This window comes from Phocoena phocoena, chromosome 5 (genome assembly GCF_963924675.1).
Source record: "Phocoena phocoena chromosome 5, mPhoPho1.1, whole genome shotgun sequence".
NCBI lineage: Eukaryota > Metazoa > Chordata > Mammalia > Artiodactyla > Phocoenidae > Phocoena > Phocoena phocoena.
The window spans coordinates 42,699,414-42,719,006 of record NC_089223.1 but is presented as its reverse complement, the minus strand read 5'-3'; the positions used below and the strand labels follow the sequence as shown (position 1 = coordinate 42,719,006).

Below are 19,593 nucleotides of genomic sequence, written 5' to 3'. Positions count from 1 at the left end.
ATAAAGATGAGAACTTCAACAAAGAGATAGAAAATACAAGAAAGTAGCAAACGGAGGTTGTGGTTGAATAAGAATATAATAAATGAACTGAAAAATACACTGGAGGAATTCAACAGCAGACTAGATGAAGAAGCAGAAAGGATCAGTGGTCTGGAAGGCTGGCCAGTGGAACTCACCCAAACAGAATAGCAAAAAGAAAAAAGAATTTTAAAAAGTGAAGGTAGCTTAAGGGACCTATGGGACAACATAAAGCAGAACAACGTTTGCATTATAGGGGTCCCAGGAGGAGAAGAGAGAGAGAAAGGGGCAGAAAACTTATCTGAAGAAATAATGGCTGAAAATTTCCCTAACATGGGGAAGGAAATAGACATCCAGATCCAGGAAGCCCAGAGAGTTCCAAATAAGAGGAACCCAGAGAGATTCACACCAAGACACATTATAAGTAAAATATCAGAGTTAAAGAGAGAATCTTAAAAGAGCAAGAGAAAAAACACTTGTTATATACAAAGGAATCTCCATAAGACTATTAGCAGATTTTCAGCAGAAACTTTGCAGGCAAGAAAGGAGTGGCATGATATATTCAAAGTGCTGAAAGGGAAAACTTTCAAGCAAGAATACTCTACCTAGCAAGATTATCATTCAGAATTGAAGGAAAGATAGTTTTCCAGACAAGCAAAAAGTAAAGGAGTTCATGACCACTAAACTGACCTTACAAGGAATGTTAAAGGGACTTCTTTAAGGTGAAAAGTAAGGGCACTAATTAGTAACAAGAAAACATATGATTATAAATATCTCACTGGTAAAGGTAAATATATAGTAAAGGTAGGGGATTAATCACTTATAAAGCTAGTATGAAGATTAAAAGACAAAAGTAGTAAAAATAAGTATAACTACAATAATTAGTTACACAGAATAAAAAGATGCAAAATGTGATGTCAAAAACATAAAATGCGGGGAAGGGGGAATAAAAATGTAGTGTTTTAGAATGTGTTCAAACTTAAATTGCTACAACTTAAAATAGAATGATATATATATAGTAAGTCCCCTACATATGAACCTTCAAGCTGCAAACTTTCAAAGATGTGAATGTGCATTCACATGTCCAATCACGTAAGTTAGTTCACATGTCTGATATACATTGTCACGTGCATGCATCCTCTACAAGTGGTTGCGCTTTTGTGTACTTTACAGTACTGTATAGAGTACAGTAGTACAGTATCTTTATTTCAAGCCCAGGCTGTTTGGAAGCAAGCGTAAAAGCAGTGATAATGTAGCTGGTACAGTACTACCCAGACATCACTAGATCGTTTTTTCAAGACAGTAGATAGAATTGAATCCAGCAAGGAACCAGAACCTGTGCCATCAATATCAGGCAAGAGTGAAATTGCAGCTCGCCCTTCATCTCTTATTGCTGACAATCCTTCAGCTATATCCCTCCCCTCCCCTCCCTCTTCCAGTAAGTAACTCTTCTTGCCTGTTTACTCAATGCCAGCCCCTATATGCCAGTAGTTGTACTGTACTACTGTACTTTTCAAGGTAGTGTACTGTAAAATTAAAAATGTTTCTTTTTTTGTGTTTTTGTTTTTTATGTATTATTTGTGTGAAAAGTGTTATAAACCTATTACAGTAGAGTACTATATAGCCGATTGTGTTAGTTGGGTACCTAAGCTAACTTTGTTGGACTTATGAACAAGTTGGACTTATGAATGTGCTCTTGGAACAGAACTCGTTCATATGTAAGGAACTTACTATACATACACAAATATACATACATAGGCTATTATATGTGAGCCTCATATAACCACACCTAAAAAATGAACAGTAGATAAAAGATAATGAGAATGGGATTTAAGCATAACAGTAAAGTAAGTCATCAAATCATAAGGGAAGAGAGCAAGAGAAGAAGAAACAGAGAGGAACTACAAAACAGCCAGAAAACAACTAACAAAAAGGCAATAAGTACATATCTATCAAACTTACTTTAAATGTAAATGGACTAAATTCTCCAATCAAAAGATGTGGAGTGACGGGTTCAAGATGGTGGAGTAGAAGGCGCTCACTCCCTCTTGCAAGAGTGCCAGAATCACAATTACCTGCTGGGCAGTCATTGACAGGAAGACACTGGAATTCACCAAGGAAGATACCCCACATCGAAGGACAGGAGAGAGGCTGCAGTGAGATGGTAGGAGGGGTACAATCACAGTGAAATCAAGTCCCATAGCCCCTGGGTGGGTGACTCACAAACTGGAGAACAGTTGTGCCACAGAGGTCCACCCACTGGAGTGAGGGTTCTGGGCCCCACGTTGGACTTACCAACCTGGGGGTCTGGCAATGGGGGGAGGAATTCCCAGAGAATCAGACTTTGGGGTATAGCAGGATTTGATTGCAGGACTTTGACAGGACTGGGGGAAGCGGTGACTCCACTCGGAGGGTGCACACAGAGTGGTGTGTGCATCGGGACCCAGTGGGAAGGAGCAGTGACCCTGTGGGATACTGAACCAGACCTGCTTGCTGAGACTCTGTTGGAGGGTCTCCTGCAGAGGTGGGGGGTAGCTGTGGCTCACCACAGGGACAAGGACACTGGCAGCAGAAGTTCTGGGAAGTACTCCTTGGCATGAGCCCTCCTGGAGTCTGCCATTAGCCCCACCAAAGAGCCTGTAGGCTCCAGTGTTGGGTCACCTCAGGCCAAACAACCAACACGGAGGTAACTCAGCCCCACCCATCAGCAGACAAGCAGATTAAAGTTTTACTGAGCTCTGGCCAACAGAGCAACACCCAGCTCTACCCACCACCAGTCTCTCCCATCAGGAAGCTTGAACAAGCCTCATAGATAGCGTCATCCACCAGAGGACAGACAGCAGAAGCAAGAAGAACTACAGTCCTGGAAAGAAAACCACATTCACAGAAAGATAGACAAAATGAAAAGGCAGAGGACTATGTACCAGATGAAGGAAAAAGATAAAACCCCAGAAAAACAGCTAAATGAAGTGGAGATAGGCAACCTTCCAGAAAAAGAATTCAGAATAATGATAGTGAAGTTGATCCAGGATCTTGGAAAAAGAATGGAGGCAAAGATCAAGAAGATGCAAGAAATGTTTAACAAAGACCTAGGAGAATTAAAGAACAAACACCTAGAAGAATTAAAGAACAAACAGAGATGAACAATACAATAACTGAAATGAAAAATACACTAGAAGGAATCAAAAGTAGAATAGTTGAGGCAGAAGAAAGGATAAGTGACCTGGAAGGCAGAATGATGAAATTCACTGCTGCAGAACAGAATAAAGAAAAAAGAATGAAAAGAAATGAAGACAGCCTAAGAGACCTCTGGGACAACATTAAACACACCAACATTTTCATTGTAGGGGTCCCAGAAGGAGAAGAGAGAGAGAAAGGTCCCAAGAAAATATTTGAAGAGGTTATAGTAAAAAACTTCCCTAATATGGGAAAGGAAAAAGCCACCCAAGTCCAAGAAGCTCAGAGAGTCCCAGGCAGGATAAACCCAAGGAGGAACACATCGAGACATGTAGTAATCAAGTTGACAAAAAATAAAGAAAAATTATTAAAAGTAACAAGGGAAAAAACGACAAATAACACGCAAGGGAACTCCCATAAGCTTCAGTGATCTCTTGGTTATTTAGTAACTTATTGTTTACTAAAGAGCAGATTTCTCAGCAGAAACTCTACAAGCCAAAAGGGAGTGGCATGATATATTTAAAGTGATGAAAGGGAAGAACCTACAACCAAGATTACTGTACCCGGCAAGGATCTCATTCAGATACGATGGGGAAATCAAAAGCTTTACAGACAAGCAAAAGTGAAGAGAATTCAGCACTACCAAACCAGCTGTACAAAAAAGGCTAAAGGAACTTCTTTAAGTGGGAAACACAAGAGAAGAAAAGGACCTTCAAAAACAAATCCAAAACAATAAGAAAATGTTAATAGGAACATCCATATTGATAATTACCTTAAATGTGAACACATTAAATGCTCCAACCAAAAGACGCAGGCTTGCTGATTAGATACAAAAACAAGACCCGTATATATGCTGTCTACAAGAGACCCACTTCAGACCTAGGGACACATACACACTGAAAGTGATATTCCATGAAAATGTAAATCAAAAGAAAGCTGGAGTAGCAATATTCATATCAAATAAAATAGACTTTAAAATAAAGAATGTTATAAGAGACAAGGAAGGACACTACATAATGATCAAGAGATCAATCCAAGAAAAAGATATAACAATTATAAATATATATGCACCCAACATACGAGCACCTCAATACATAACAGCTGTAAAAGAGAAAATCAACAGTAACACAATAATAGTGGAGGACTTTAACACCTCACTTACACAATGGACAGATCATCCAGACAGAAAATTAATAAGGAAACACAAGCTTTAAATAACATAGCAGACCAGACAGATTTGATTGATATTTATAGGACATTCCATCCGAAAACAGCAGATTACATTTTCTTCTCAAGTGCACATGGAACATTCTCCAAGATAGGTCACATCTTGGGTAACAAATCAAGCCTCGGTAAATTTAAGAAATTTGAAATCATTTCAAGCATTTTTTCTGACCACAACACTATGAATAAATTACACGGAAAAAAACCCCATAAAAAACACAAACACATGGAGGCTAAACAATAAGTTACTAAATAACCAAGAGATCACTGAAGAAATCAAAGGGGAAATCAAAAAACCTAGAGAGACAAATGATGATGAACACATGACAATCCAAAACCTATGGGATGCAGCAAAAGCAGTTCTAAAGGAGAAGTTTGTAGCAATATAATCCTACCTCAAGAAACAAGAAAAATCTCAAATAACAATCTAACCCTACACCCAAAGAGACTAGAGAAAGAAGAACAAACAAAACCCAGAGTTACTAGAAGGAAAAAAGTCATAAAGATCAGAGCAGAAATAAATGAAATAGAAAGAAAAAAAAGCAGTAGCAAATATCAGTAAAACTAAAAGTTGGTTCTTTGAGAAGATGAACATAATTGATAAACCTTTAGCCAGACTCATCAAGAAAAAGAGGGCGAGGACTCCAATCAATAAAATTAGAAATGAAAAAGGAGAACTAACAATGGACACCGCAGAAATACAAAGCATCCTAAGAGGCTACTACAGGCAACTCTGTGCTGATAAAGCCGATAAAATGGACAACCTGGAAGAAATGGACAAATTCTTAGAAAGGTATAACCTTCCAAGACTGAATCAGGAAGAAATAGAAAATATGAACAGACCAATCACAAGTAATGAAATTGAAACTGTGATTAAAAATCTTCCAACAAACAAAAGTCCAGGACCAGATGGCTTCACAGATGAATTCTATCAAACATTTAGAGAAGAGCTAACACCCATCCTTCTCAAACTCTTCCAAAAAATTGCAGAGAAAGTAACACTCCCAAACTCATTCTCTGAGGCCACCGTCACCCTGATACCAAAACCAGACAAAGATACTACCAAAAAAAGAGAAAATTACAGGCCAATATCATTGATGAATATAGATGCAAAAATCCTCAACAAAATACTAGCAAACAGAATCCAACAACACATTAAAAGGATCATACACCATGATCAAGTGGGATTTATCCCAGGGATGCAAGGATTCTTCAATATACACAAATCAATCAATGTGATACACCACATTAACAGATTGAAGACTAGAAACCATATGATCACCTCAATAGATGCAGAAAAAGCTTCTGACAAAATTCAACACCCATTTATGATAAAAAAAGAAAGTAGACATAGAGGGAACTTACATCAACATAATAAAGGCCGTATACAGCAAACCCACAGCAAACATCATTCTCCATGGTGAAAAACTAAAAATATTTCCTTTAAGATCAGGAAGAAGACAAGAGTGTCCCCTCTCGCCACTATTATTCAACATAGTTTTGGAAGTTTTAGCCACAGCAATCAGAGAAGAAAGGAAATAAAAGGAATACAAATTGGAAAAGAAGAAGTAAAATTGTCATTGTTTGCAGATGACATGATACTACACATAGAGAACCCTAAATATGCCACCAGAAAACTGCTAGAGCTAATCAATGAATTTGGTAAAGTAGCAGGGCACAAAATTAATGCACAGAAATCTCTTGCATTCCTATACACTAACAATGAAAGATCAGAGAGAGAAATTAAGGAAAAAATCCCATTTACCATTGCAACATAAAGAATAAAATACCTAGGAATAAACCTACCTAAGGAGGTAAAAGACCTGTACTCAAAAACTGTAAGACACTCATGAAAGAAATCAAAGATGACACAAACAGATGGAGAGATATACCATGTTCTTGGATTGGAATAATCAATATCATGAAAATGACTCTACTACCCAAAACAATCTACAGATTCAGTGCAATCCCTATCAAATTACCAATGGCATTTTTTACAGACCTGGAACAAAAAATCTTAAAATTTGTGTGGAGACTCAAAAGACCCTGAATAGCCAAAGCAATCTTGAGAAAGAAAAACGGAGCTGGAGGAATCAGACTCCCTGACTTCAGACTATACTACAAAGCTATGGTAATCAAGACAACATGGTACTGGCACCCAAACAGAAATATAGATCAACAGAACAGGATAGAAAGCCCAGAGATAAACCCATGCTCCTTGGTCAACTAATCCATGACAAAGGAGGCAAGGATATACATTGGAGAAAAGAGTCTCTTCAATAAGTGGTGCTGGGAAAACTGGACAGCTACATGTAAAAGAATGAAATTAGAACACTCCCTAACATCATACACAAAAAAAAAACTCAAAATGTAAAATAAACTCTAAATGTAAAACCAGACACTATAAAACTCTTAGCAGAAAACATAGGAAGAACACTTTGACATAAATCACAGCAGGATCTTTTTTGACTCACCTCCTAGAGTAATGGAAATAAAAACAAAAATAAACAAATGGGACCTAATGAATCTTAAATGCTTTTGCACAGCAAAGGAAACTATAAATAAGATGAAAAGACAACCCTCAGAATGGGAAAAAATATATTTGCAAATGAATCAATGGACAAAGGATTAATCTCCAAAATATATAAACAGCTCATGCAGCTCATATTAAAAAACAAACAAACAAATCAAAAAGTGGCCAGAAGACCTAAATAGACCTTTTTCCAAAGAAGATATGCAGATGGCCAAGAGGCACATGAAAAGCTGCTCAACATCACCAATTATTAGAGAAATGAAAATCAAAACTACAATGAGGGGGCTTTCCTGGTGGCGCAGTGTTTGAGAATCTGCCTGCCAATGCAGGGGACATGGGTTCGAGCCCTGGTCTGGGTAGATCCCACATGCCACAGAGCAACTAGGCCCATGAGCCACAACTACTGAGCCTGTGCGTCTGGAGCCTGTGCTCCATAACAAGAGAGGCTGCAATAGTGAGAGGCCCACGCACCGTGATGAGCAGTGGCCCCCGCTTGCTGCAATTAGAGAAAGCCCTCACAGAGAAACGAAGACCCAACACAGCCAAAAATAAAAATTAAAAAAAAGAAAAACTACAATGAGATATCAGCTCACACCAGTTAGAACTGGCATCAACAGAAAATCTACCAACAACCAATGCTGGGGGTGGGGTGTGGAGAAAAGGGAACCCTCTTGCACTGTTAGTGAGAATGTAAATTGATACAGCCACTTTGGAGAACAGTATGGAGGTTCCTTAAAAAACTAAAAATATAATTACCTTATGACCCAGCAATCCCACTAATGGGCATATACCCAGAGAAAACCATAATTCAAAAAGACACATGGACCCCAATGTTCATTGCAGCCCTGTTTACAATAGCCAGGTAATGGAAGCAACCTAAATGCCCATCGACAGATGAATGGATAAGGAAGATGTGGTACATATATACAGTGGAATATTACTCAGCCGTAAAAAGGAACGAAATTGGGTTTTTTGTAGAGATGTGGATGGACCTAGAGACTGTCATACAGAGTGAAGTAAGTCAGAAAGCGAAAAATGAATACGTGTATTAACACATATATGTGGAATCTAGAAAACTCGTGCAAATGAACCAGTTTGCAAGGCAGAAATAGAGACACAGATGTAGAGAACAAACGTATGGACACCAAGGGGGGAAAGTAAGGTGGGGGTGTTGGTTGTGGGATGAATTGAGAGATTGAGATTGACATATATACACTAATATGTATATTATAGATAACTAATAAGAACCTGCTGTATAAAAAGTAAATAAGTAAAATATTTTTTTTTTAAAAAAGGATGTGGAGTGGCCATATGGATAAAAAACAAGACCCCTCTATCTGCTGCCTATAAATAACTCACTGTAGATGTAAGCACACACAGACTGAAAGTGAAAGCATGGAAAAAGATTTTTCATGTAGATGGAGACCAAAAGGAAGCTGAGGTAGCTATACTTATATCAGGCAATATAGACCTTAAAACAAAGAGTGTAATAAAAGACAAAGATGGGCATTACATAATGAAAAGGGGTCAATCCAACAAGAAGATATAACATTTGTAAATATTTATTCACCCAGCATAGGAGCACCTAAATATATAAAGCAAATATTAATAGACCTAAGTGGAGAAACTGACAGCAATACCATAGTGGAGGATTTTAACACCCCAGTTACATCAATGTATAGGTCATCCAGACAGAAAATCAATAAGGAAGCATTGGCCTTAAATGAAATATTGGACAAGATAGACTTAATAGATATATACAGAATATTCCTTCCAAAATATGTAGACTACATTCTTCCCAAGTGCACATGGAACGTTATCCAGGAAGGATAATATGTTAGGCCACACAAGTCTCAATAAATTTAAGAAGATTGAAATCATATCAAGCATCTTTTGTAACCACAATGGTATGAAACTAGAAGTCCATAAGAACACTGGAACAATTACAAATATGTGGAGATTAAACAACATGGTACCGGACAACCAATGAGTCAGTGAAGAAATTAAAGGAGAAATAAAAAAAAAAATACCTTGAGACAAATGAAATTGGAAATACACATACCAAAACTTATGGGATGCAGCAAAAACAGTTCTAAGAGGAAAGTTCATAATGATACAGACCTAACTCAAGAAACAAGAAATATTTCAAATAAACAATCTAACTTTACACTTAAAAGAACTACATAAAGAGGAACAAATGAAGCCCAAATTTAGCTGAGAGAATGGAATAAGAAAGATCAGAGTGGACATACATGAAAGAGACTAAAATGCAGTAGAAAAGATCAATGAAACTAATACCTGGTTCTTTGAAAAGATGAACAAAATTTACAAACCTTTAGCTAGACTCACTAAGAACAAAAGAGACAGGACCCAAATAAATAAAAATAGAAATGAAACAGAAGTTACAAGGTGTACCAAAGAAATACAAAGGATCATAATAGAAGAAATGGATAAATTCCTAGAAACATACACTCTTCCAAGACTTAGTCATGAAGAAACAGAAAATCTGAATAAACTAATTATTAGTAAGGAGATTAAACCACTGATCAAAAATCTCTCCCCAAATGAAAGTCCAGAACCAGATGGCTTCACTGGTGAATTCTAACAAACTTTCAAAGATTTATTACGTATTCTTAAACTCTTCCAGAAAGTTGAAGAGGAGGAAATGCTTCCAAACTCATTTTACAAGGCCAGCATTACTGATACTTAAATCAGAGAAGTACACCACACAAAAAGAAAATTATAGGCCAATATCCCAGGTGACCCTAGATGCAAATATCCACAGCAAAATATTAGCAAACCAAATTAAACAGTATATTAATAGGATCATATACTATGATCAAGTGGATTTATTCCAGGGATGCAGGGATTGTTTAACATCTACAAATCAATTACCATGATACACTACATTAATAAAATGAAGAATAAAAATCATATGATAATCTTCATTGATGCAGAAGAAACATTTGACAGAATTCAGCATCCAGTTATGATAAAAAAAATAACTTTCAATAAAGTGAGTATAGAGGAAACATACCTCAACATAGTAAAGGCTATATATGACAGACCCACAGCTAACATCATACTCAATGGTGAAAAGCTGAAATCTTTCCTCTAAGATGAAGTATAAGGCAGGGATGCCCACTATCACTACTTTAATTCCACATTATATTGGAAATCCTAGCCAGAGCAATTAGGCAAGAAAAATAAATGAAATACATTTAAATTGGAAAGGATGAAGTAAACCTGTCATTATTTGCAATTGAAATTATTTATATATAGAAAGCCTAACGAGTACATCAAAAAAAAAAAAACCTGTTAGAATTAATTTTAAAAAAATCAATAAAGTTGCAGGTACAAAATCAATATACAGATATCTGTTGTGTTTTTATACAGTAACATTGAGCTATCAGAAAGAGTAATTAAGAAAGCAATGCCATTTACTATTGCATCAAAAAGAATAAAATACCTAGGGATAAATTTAAGCAAGAAGGTGAAAAACCTGTACACTGAAAAATATAACATGTTGATGAAAGTAATTGAGGGTGATGCAAATAAATGGAAGGATATTCTGTGCTCATAGATTGGAAGAATAAATATTGTTAAAATGTCCCTATTACCCAAAGTGATCTATAGACTCAGTGCAATCCCAATCAAATTCCAATGGCATTTTTCGAAGAAACAGAACAAATAAACCTAAAATGTGTATGGAGCCACAAATGACCCCAAGTAGCCAAAGCAATCTTAAGAAAGAAGAACAAAGCTGGAGGCATCACACTTCCTGATTTCAAACTATATTACAAAGCTATAGTAATCAAAGAAGTATGGTATTGGCATAAAAACAGACACATAGATTACTGTAAGAGAGTGGAGAACCCAGAAATAAACTTACACATATATAGTCTAAATTAATTTCCAACAAAGGAGTCAAGAATACACCATGGGGAAAGGACAGTCTTTTTAATAAATAGTATTCGGAAAACTGGACAGCCACAAAAAGGTGAAATTAAGCTACTATCTTATACCATGCACAAAGATCAACTAAAAAATGGATCAAAGATTTGAATGTAAGAACCGAAACCATAAAACTCCTAGAAGAAAATACAGATGGCAAGCTCCTTGACACTGGTCTTCACAATGATTTTTCATATTTAACACCAAAAGCAACGGTAACAAAAGTAAAAATAAACAAGTGAGACAACATCAAACTAAAAAGGTCTGCACAGGGCTTCCCTGTTGGTGCAGTGGTTGAGAGTCTGCCTGCCAATGCAGGGGATGCGGGTTCGTGCCCCGGTCCAGGAAGATTCCACATGCCGTGGAGTGGCTGGGCCCGTGAGCCATGGCCGCTGAGCCTGCGCGTCCGGAGCCTGTGCTCCGCAACGGGAGAGGCCACAACAGTGAGAGGCCCGCGTACCGCAAAAAAAAAAAAAGCTCTGCACAGCAAAGGCAGCTATCAACAAAATGAAAAAGCAAAGGTACAGAGTGGGAGAAGATATTTTCAAAGCATATATTCAATAAGGGATTAAGATCTAAACTATCTAAAAAACTCATAAAACTCAACAAGAAAAACAAACAAGCAACTTGAAAGTTGCTAAGAGAGTAAACCTTAAAAAGTTCTTATCACAAGAAGAAGAATTTTTGTTATTTTGTATCTTGACAGATGGTAACAAGACTTATTGTGATCATTTTGCAGTGTATACAAATATTGAATCATGTTGCCCACCTGACACTAATATAAAGTTATATCAATTATACTTCAGCTATAAAAATGAAAGAAAAATCCCTGCATCTCACCATCAATATACTATGACAACTATTTAAATATGGCTTTATATCATATAATGGGATTCAGGAAATGGGTCAGGTTAGAAATCTTTTCCAGAATACAAAGAAGAATTAAACTGAGTCGTATAAGTGAGTAGAATTTGAGATTTAGTATATAAAGCAAAAAAAAATGAGCATATAAATAATATATTCATAAACTGACCATTCACTTATTCCTCAATTCTTTCAGCAATATTTTTTGGTCATGGAACTATCATTCAAGGTTTTGGGGATACAGAGATGAAAAAGACATACATGGTGCCTGTGTTCATGGGGTTTATATTCTAGTGAGGAAGTAAACAAATCAATTTGAAATCCAGGTTTAAGTGTTAATTGATAGTGTGAGGAAATGAAGCAGAACATGGTGCCTGGGCTGACTTGAGGTGGTGCAGTACAAATGAACGGACAAATGAATGTTCACGGGTATGGGGTATATGCGGGGTGTTCAGTGATGAGAACACAGGTGTTTAAAACTAACTTAGTGTGCCTAATTGAGAGCCTCCAGGGGAAGTGATAGAAGTAAAGAGGGCCAAGGACAGAGTCCTAGACCGCTTCAAAATTTAGGCATTAGGAGAGGAGGATGATCTAGCAAGGACACTGAGAAAGAGAGTCAGTGAGGCAGGGTGGAAGGCAGGAGAATGTGCTGTCCCAGAGGTCAGTAAAGAAAGAGGTGTTGACTGAAATAAAAATGCACAACGTGAGAGCTGTGAGGTTCTGTTTTACTGGGGACTTACTGAGCACTATAGCCCAGGATACAGCCTCTCAGACAGCTCTGAGGAACTGCTCCAAAGAGGTAAGGTCAGCATATATGTGAAGAGTACCTTTATAGAAAAGGGGTACATGCAATCAAGCACACATCTTGGTAGAAGGTTACTGCTAGTCACAAGGCACAGATATGTTACTTAATGATTTTAGTGCTTTTCTAAGTATGAGAAGATGCAAGAAATTGGGTTCACAAAATTTTCTCCTGAAAATATCTGTCTGAAAACATGTTCTGGTGGTTTTCCCAGAGCACGGAGTGACTCATTCCTGATTTCTGTCCTGAACTACTTTCAGGGTGTGTTGAAGGTCAGCGAATGCAGTGGCTAATGACTCAATCCTTGTGGAGCCAGATGGCGAGTGACATTCTTTAGTTGGCAGAGGCTGCTGAACTCTTACTGGTCCCTGGTGAGACCAAGTGGTCTGTTTTTATAATGGATGAAGTGCTGTAATAAGGCTGTCCCTCCTCCAACCACTAAAGCATCAATGGCAGGAGTAATGAAGGAGTTCTTGAATCTCCAAGCTCCTGGAAAGATCCCTTCTTTCTTAACACTCACAACTTCACCAACCACTTCTGTCTGCCTTGATAGTGTTGGGATGAAAACTTGTCCTCTTCCAGCTTGGGTCTAGTGTTTGGGGACCTGGAAGTAAATTGACAATAGAAAGATAAACAGGAGAAAAGACAAGGTTCATTTGTACGTTCACAGGTATGGGGGATATGTGGGGTGTTCAGTGATGAGTAACTCACTCAGTAGCCAGAGATAAAAGGTTTATATACCAAACTTCACAAGGGTGGGGTGTTGGGCTAGGGTTTCACTGGGAAAGTATGGAAAGTTTTGTTGGGCTTTTTAATGCTAACGGGAACGAGTAGTCTGTCTTCATGGTAGCTGAATTCATAGGAAACTCCCTTGGAGGGGGTTTAAAAGTAGCTGTATTTTTGGGAGACTCTACTTCAGGTCAGATAAATGAAATTCAGATAATATTTCTTTCTGCATCTTCTATAGTTCAAATGTTTTCACTTAAATTCATCTTTATACCAACTCTTGGGGTCCAAGTGGTTCTCCCATAATGGCATCAGGATTAATCTCATGTTCTGTTTCACTGTCAGTTATACAGACACTCAAGATTTCCAGGAGTCCTTATCCCCTGGAATTTCATTCCACTTATGCATCTCCTTTTCTGACTCTATCTTCCATTTCTTTCCAAGTTTTGGATCCCTTTCATTGTGCTCTCTGGAGCTCTTGTCTGATCACTCTCTTCACTGCCTACTGGCTCTTCCTCAAGGACACTATCTCCCCTGCAGCCCTCTTGAATGATGATGAATTTTACGCTTTCATACCCCTGGGACTGCTGTTTCTGGACAATTTTCCTTTGTCTGCTCCAGTCTCCCAGCTTTGAAAATCATGTCTTCAGATTACATCATCTACCACCCCTGCTTCTTGATGTTCTCTACAAACTTCAGTTTAACCTCCTGGATCTGTCAGTCTTTTCAAACTGTTAAAAGATAAACTGAAGCCTATGAAAAATTTCAGGAGTTTATTTGAGCAAAAAACGATTTTAATCAGGCAACACCAAACCAGAAGTGGTTAGGAGAGCTCCACCAACAGGAGCTCAGGGAGAGACTTTGATAGAGAAAAGGCAGAAGCAAAGCAGTGAAATTATTTATTGACTGCAGCTTAAAGCCTTGCTGGCTATTTCTGATAGGTTGTCCTTAGGTTTCGATTTTGTAACCTTGAGGAATTTATGGCTTAGATTTTGGTTTGCTTACTTCTATAGGCCTCTAAGACATTAGAGTCACCTCCGTCAAATGGCCTGTTGTTTAAATAACTTAATCCCCATGCCCATCATACTCTTGGGGATTCAATAAGCATGGAGGTAAACCTTTCAGTCTGGCTACTCAGATCCTGGCTCTCTTCTCCTCCAATGAGCTTGTCCACCAATTAACCTTATCCACTCATCACACCATCAGACCCTAGACCTTGTATTACACTTTCATACCCCTGGGACTGCAGGGATATCTGCAGTCCCTCCATAATCTCAATTTCAAATATCTCATTTTCTCAACACCACCACTGGCGTTTCCACAGGTCTCTCCTTAGTTCTCTAGATTTATTCTTTGACTCTCATGAGCCCTATAGCCCATTGTTCTTACACCTTTTAAAAACTATCCCTTAAGTCCCTATTCTCCCATTTCCCTCCCATTTCCCTCCCAAGTTAGTTTGAATTCCATAGTGCATCATTATAATCCCTCCCTTGCAGACATTGTCAACTCACTTGCTTCTATTTTTTGCTTTATTATTGTTGCTTGGCAAAACTCCAACTCTGGTTAAATCCAACTCTCCTCTCCCTCCACACTTGCACTTGCAGACCTGAACATAGCTGGAGAAAATCCTGCAAAAGTGACTGGTCTTTTTTTGAATTCTTAAGAACTAACCTACATGAACCCTTAGTGCTCCTGCAATCCTACAATATTTCCCTAGTGCATTTGTTTACTCCCCCACTTTCCTAAATCAGTGGTCTTCAAACATATTGTTCATTTACTCCTAGAAGAATTTTGAAAAACTCTACACTCCTCATGTATTTTTTAAGTTTATATCTAATATTTTCACCATAATTTAAATTATTACAAAGGATGTCACACCTAGTATATTGTATGCCACCTTTTAAAATGTATCCAATGGAAACTAAATGCCATAGCAGATATGTCCACTATTTCCCATTTAAAAACCCAGACGAGCTGTTCCATAACAATTCAAAATGTTTGTTACTAATGTTTGACTTTAATTCCATTCTACTTACCCTACAGAATTTTATTTTGTTCTAATGAATTTTTCTTTGTGCTTGATAGCCTTTCATTTATGTCCTTATCATACTTATCTGGAATAATAATGCCTATAAATAAAAATTTACAAATTCTTTGTATTCCATTAGCATAGTCCTCTAGCCTCTAAAGTAGGTAATGGATTATTGTCAGTACAAATATTTTTAGAAGTAGATGATCAAATAAATAATCTTTTGTGTATTTCATAAAACAATAATAAGCCTAAAAATAAAAACAAATTTACTGGAAGTTCAGGGTCAAATGAGACTGACAATTTTTAAGCACCAATAAATATATGCACCCAATGAAACCATTTTGTTTCTGAATGCAATAGTTGGGTGTGAGTTGATTCTATTTCCTTGCATATTCCTTAGATTGAAAGTTTAACTCCCTGTCTTAATATATTTATTATCATTTAATTTATTATCACTTATTTATGAAATTTAAAATCCTTGCTTAGAAAGACATGACTGTAGTGGAGTGCCCTGGCAAAAAAAAGCCATATTTGGGGGGATGAGGGTGGGAGTGGAGGGTGTTGATGTGTTGATTTCACATAAAATTTTCAAAGAAGCCTACTTTAAAAAGGGAATGTGCAGCGGTAATGTCAGACAGTTCTTGATGTGTAAAGTGGTTCCTGATTCTTGGAGTATGCTGTCTTCATTAGATTGATATGCCTAGTGTCGATTATCACAATTCAAAATGATTGTAGATATTTTTGAAAAGTTAGGGTTCCAGAAGAATGGTCAAATGGGTATAAATTGTGATTTATAAGGAAAAAAAATAGTAGGACTTTGGTCTACTTAGTCTATCAAAGTGAGAGCTAAGGAGTGATATAACAGTTTTACAATGCCAAGCACAGTACCTTGGTGAATATTTACTGCATTGAGTTGAATTATGTAAAAGTTGAGTTTAAGGTTGCCAGTTTATCAATAGTCTCTATTAAAACAAAAAAGAGAATGAGACATAGGGGGCTCAAAGTAAAAAGATATAGATTTGAAAGACTTGAAAGCAAATTATTTAAGAATTAGAAATGAAGTATACAATGAAAACTTGGAGGTATCTTTTCTATCCCGAGCCTTTTAAAGTACTCTCTGCATGAGGTTAATATCTTTTATCAGATATAAGGATTCCATAGTCAAATAAATTTGGGAAATGCCGAGTTAAAGAAAATCAAACTGATTTCTTTTTTGCCAGATTACTCAGATCATTTAATATGCTAACATGCATAAGAAAAGCAGATAAATACTTTAAAATTTTGTGGAACACACTCTGAGAAAACACCAAATTAGACATTAAATAAATGTTTCTATCATTAATTGGTTTTTACAACTGTGAGGTAAGACTAGGACATATTTCTGGTCAAAAGTGCAAATTTTTGCCCCAGACTGATAAAGTAGTGAATTATTTATTATGAAAACTGGTCTATTTGGAATAATGTAAACAAATGCATTAGTTAAAAAATTCAAATTAGGTATTTTAATGTTAAGTGGTCATGTAGAACTTACTGCAGCGTTAGAAAGTGCTACATCACTTTAGTCCAATGAAATTGGTTAGTTCAGTAAATTGAGACTACATCTTGAAAAATCTTTATATTGTACTTATTCAGTACTAACTGAATTAAGTGGACACCTGGAACATTAACACATTTTGGGAAGCCTTAAGAGAACCAAGTGACAGAAAGCTCACAGTCTATTGCCATAGAGCTAAAACATGTGCTCTGATTTATGCTGGCCAAATATCTGTTAATAGTTGTATCCAGACTCTTTTTTTAATGGTTATACCCATCTATAACAGCTTAATGTGAACCTGGGCAGTACCTATTTGATTTATTCTTTCCCTTAATGTACTAGGGCATTTTCCTTAAAAACAAATTAATACAAAACTTTTAACTGTGTTCTTTGTTCAAGTATTATCCCCATGCTTCCTTATCGATTGCACAGTACTCCAAGGATAAAAGTGTCTAAGTGGATATTGTAAAGATGCTTCTGGTTGTTTATTTGATGGATTGTTTCAAAGGATTACATTTTCAAGACAGTATTTCCAATCAAAATAAATTTCCAATTACAGTATGTGTAGAAAAATCTCTGAAGTTCTGGTATTGGATTTGTTCTCATTATTCATAGCTCTACTCAATTTACAGAGTACAATAAAATATGCATTTGTCCATGAAGTATTTTTTTTAAAAATCATTCTATATTAATTTAGCTAATAAATTATCTGAACAAGTATGTGCTATTGTTAAATATCAACTGATGGCCAGAAAGTCAATCATTATCCCTGGAAAAGTATCAAAATGCCCCAAAGACATATTTTTAGACTATTAGTCTCTTTAAGTCATGAAAGCAGAAATGGCATGTTCAAAGACAATGACATCGTCATGTATGGCAGATGGGAAAGCATAGTCATAGATACTTCTAAGAAGAGGCAGCACTTTGTTGGAAAGGCTTAGTATCAGTAGAGGCAGCCAATAGATGTTCTGAGGATTTGGGGCCTGACTTGTAAAGACAAATAGTCTAGACAAGGATGCCAGTACTTCACTGAAATGAAGATGCTCTTGTGAAGTTCATCGCTGGTTGTTTCTGAAAAATCTCTATGCCACAAAAACAAAATAATGTGCTAAAATGATTAATTACCACCACTTAAATCCCCCCAAAGGCATAGCAAATAACATATTTTAAGATCTACGTGTATTAGTGAGCTATTGATTTTTTTAAGTTAACAAAATTGAAACTCACTGTAGAGACTGCACTCAGCTTAAGGCATTTTAAAAAACTCTGTTGAAAAAGTAAATTCGCCTGTTTTACTGGCTTTGCAAAGTACACATGAAATAATTTTGCTAATATGAACTTTGTTTTTTTTTAGAGAATTTTGATTACTGACTGTAGCCACTAAATGTGGATAAAGTTTTAAAAATAGAAGGAAACTTGGAGATCTAGTCTTTATTTCCTTATTTTACAGGTTGAGGATACCATGCCTGACCCTGAGGGCTTAAAAGTGACTTGTTTAAAAATTTCATGCTGATTGGTAGCAGAGCTGGGGCTAAAATACAGGTGTTCCTACTTCTAAGCTGAAAATAGAAAATATAATTGAATGAGTATGTCTTTATTGTTACCAGTTAACATATGGTGATAGCGGTGCTACCATGTATTTTTTTTCCCCCATTTATATTCTGTTCCTCTAAGAATTTTTCAATATGAGCCTGGTTTATTTTAGGACCTGGTACATGGCTAATGTGCAAATCACACATTTAGTTAGAAATCCTATTCCAAGAAGTGGAAAGACAAAATATTTTGTGTTCTGGTATATATGGCATTATTTGAAAATATGGGAGCACACGTTTTGAGAAAGAAATATATGAGAAAGGCTTACTATCTAAAACTGGATAATAATAAAAGAAGTGGAAGTGTAAAATGGCTCTATAACTGCACAGGTGGCAACTCTATCTGGGAATATAGAATTTAAGGAAAGATTTTATGACGCTGGAAATTCTTTTACCAGAAGTGTGTACTAGATCAATAAGAAAGTACATATTACTGTTTGTAGTAATATTGGTACTGGCTCTAACTGCCCTTTCTCTTTTCTCTGACCATGAAGCAATATTAGAGCATGAGGAGAAATTCAGAGTGAAGTCTCATGGACTGTCACTTTTGTCTAGATGATATTTCTATCATTTGTTTAATAATAATATTACCCATAAAGTATTCCTTTTGGAAAGATTAAAATACCACTCAAGATTTTAACACTACTAAGAAATCTCTTATTAAGTCATTCAAGAAATAAGAAAGTTTTAGCACATGCACTTAATAAAATATCTTGGCATTCAGGCTGTCGTGACATATGCATTTTAGCAATTGTTGAAGTTAGTAAAACAATAAAGAACAAAGCAGTAGAGAATAAATTAAGGAAAAAAGTCTTAACTCTGGGCAGAAATTTGAGGAGGTAGCAAATAGTATATTGTTTTCACTAATCTAATAATATCAACTAGTGTTTTTGAAGGACTGATTATACTAAGTCAGGTATTGTGTCCAATTTTTTATGTAATTTACCCTTATTCTCACAATAATCCTATGAGATATTTTTTGTCTCAGTTTCTTAGGTAAGGAAAGCATTGCCCAGATGATTTCAAAAATATGTTAAATCAAATAGCCATTAAATGCTGAAGCTGAAATTTGAATCAGGTGTCTCTCTGAACACTAGCTCTCGGTGAAAATGTCACCTCAACTTTAGTCTTTTGAAT

The 19,593-nt window shown here is 36.5% G+C and overlaps 1 protein-coding gene across 3 annotated transcripts in view; it reads left to right on the top strand.

Annotated features, from left to right (window-relative positions):
* Positions 1-19,593, top strand: part of CFAP299 (cilia and flagella associated protein 299) — a 630,144-nt gene that overhangs the window by 110,058 nt on the left and 500,493 nt on the right. The window lies entirely within an intron of this gene.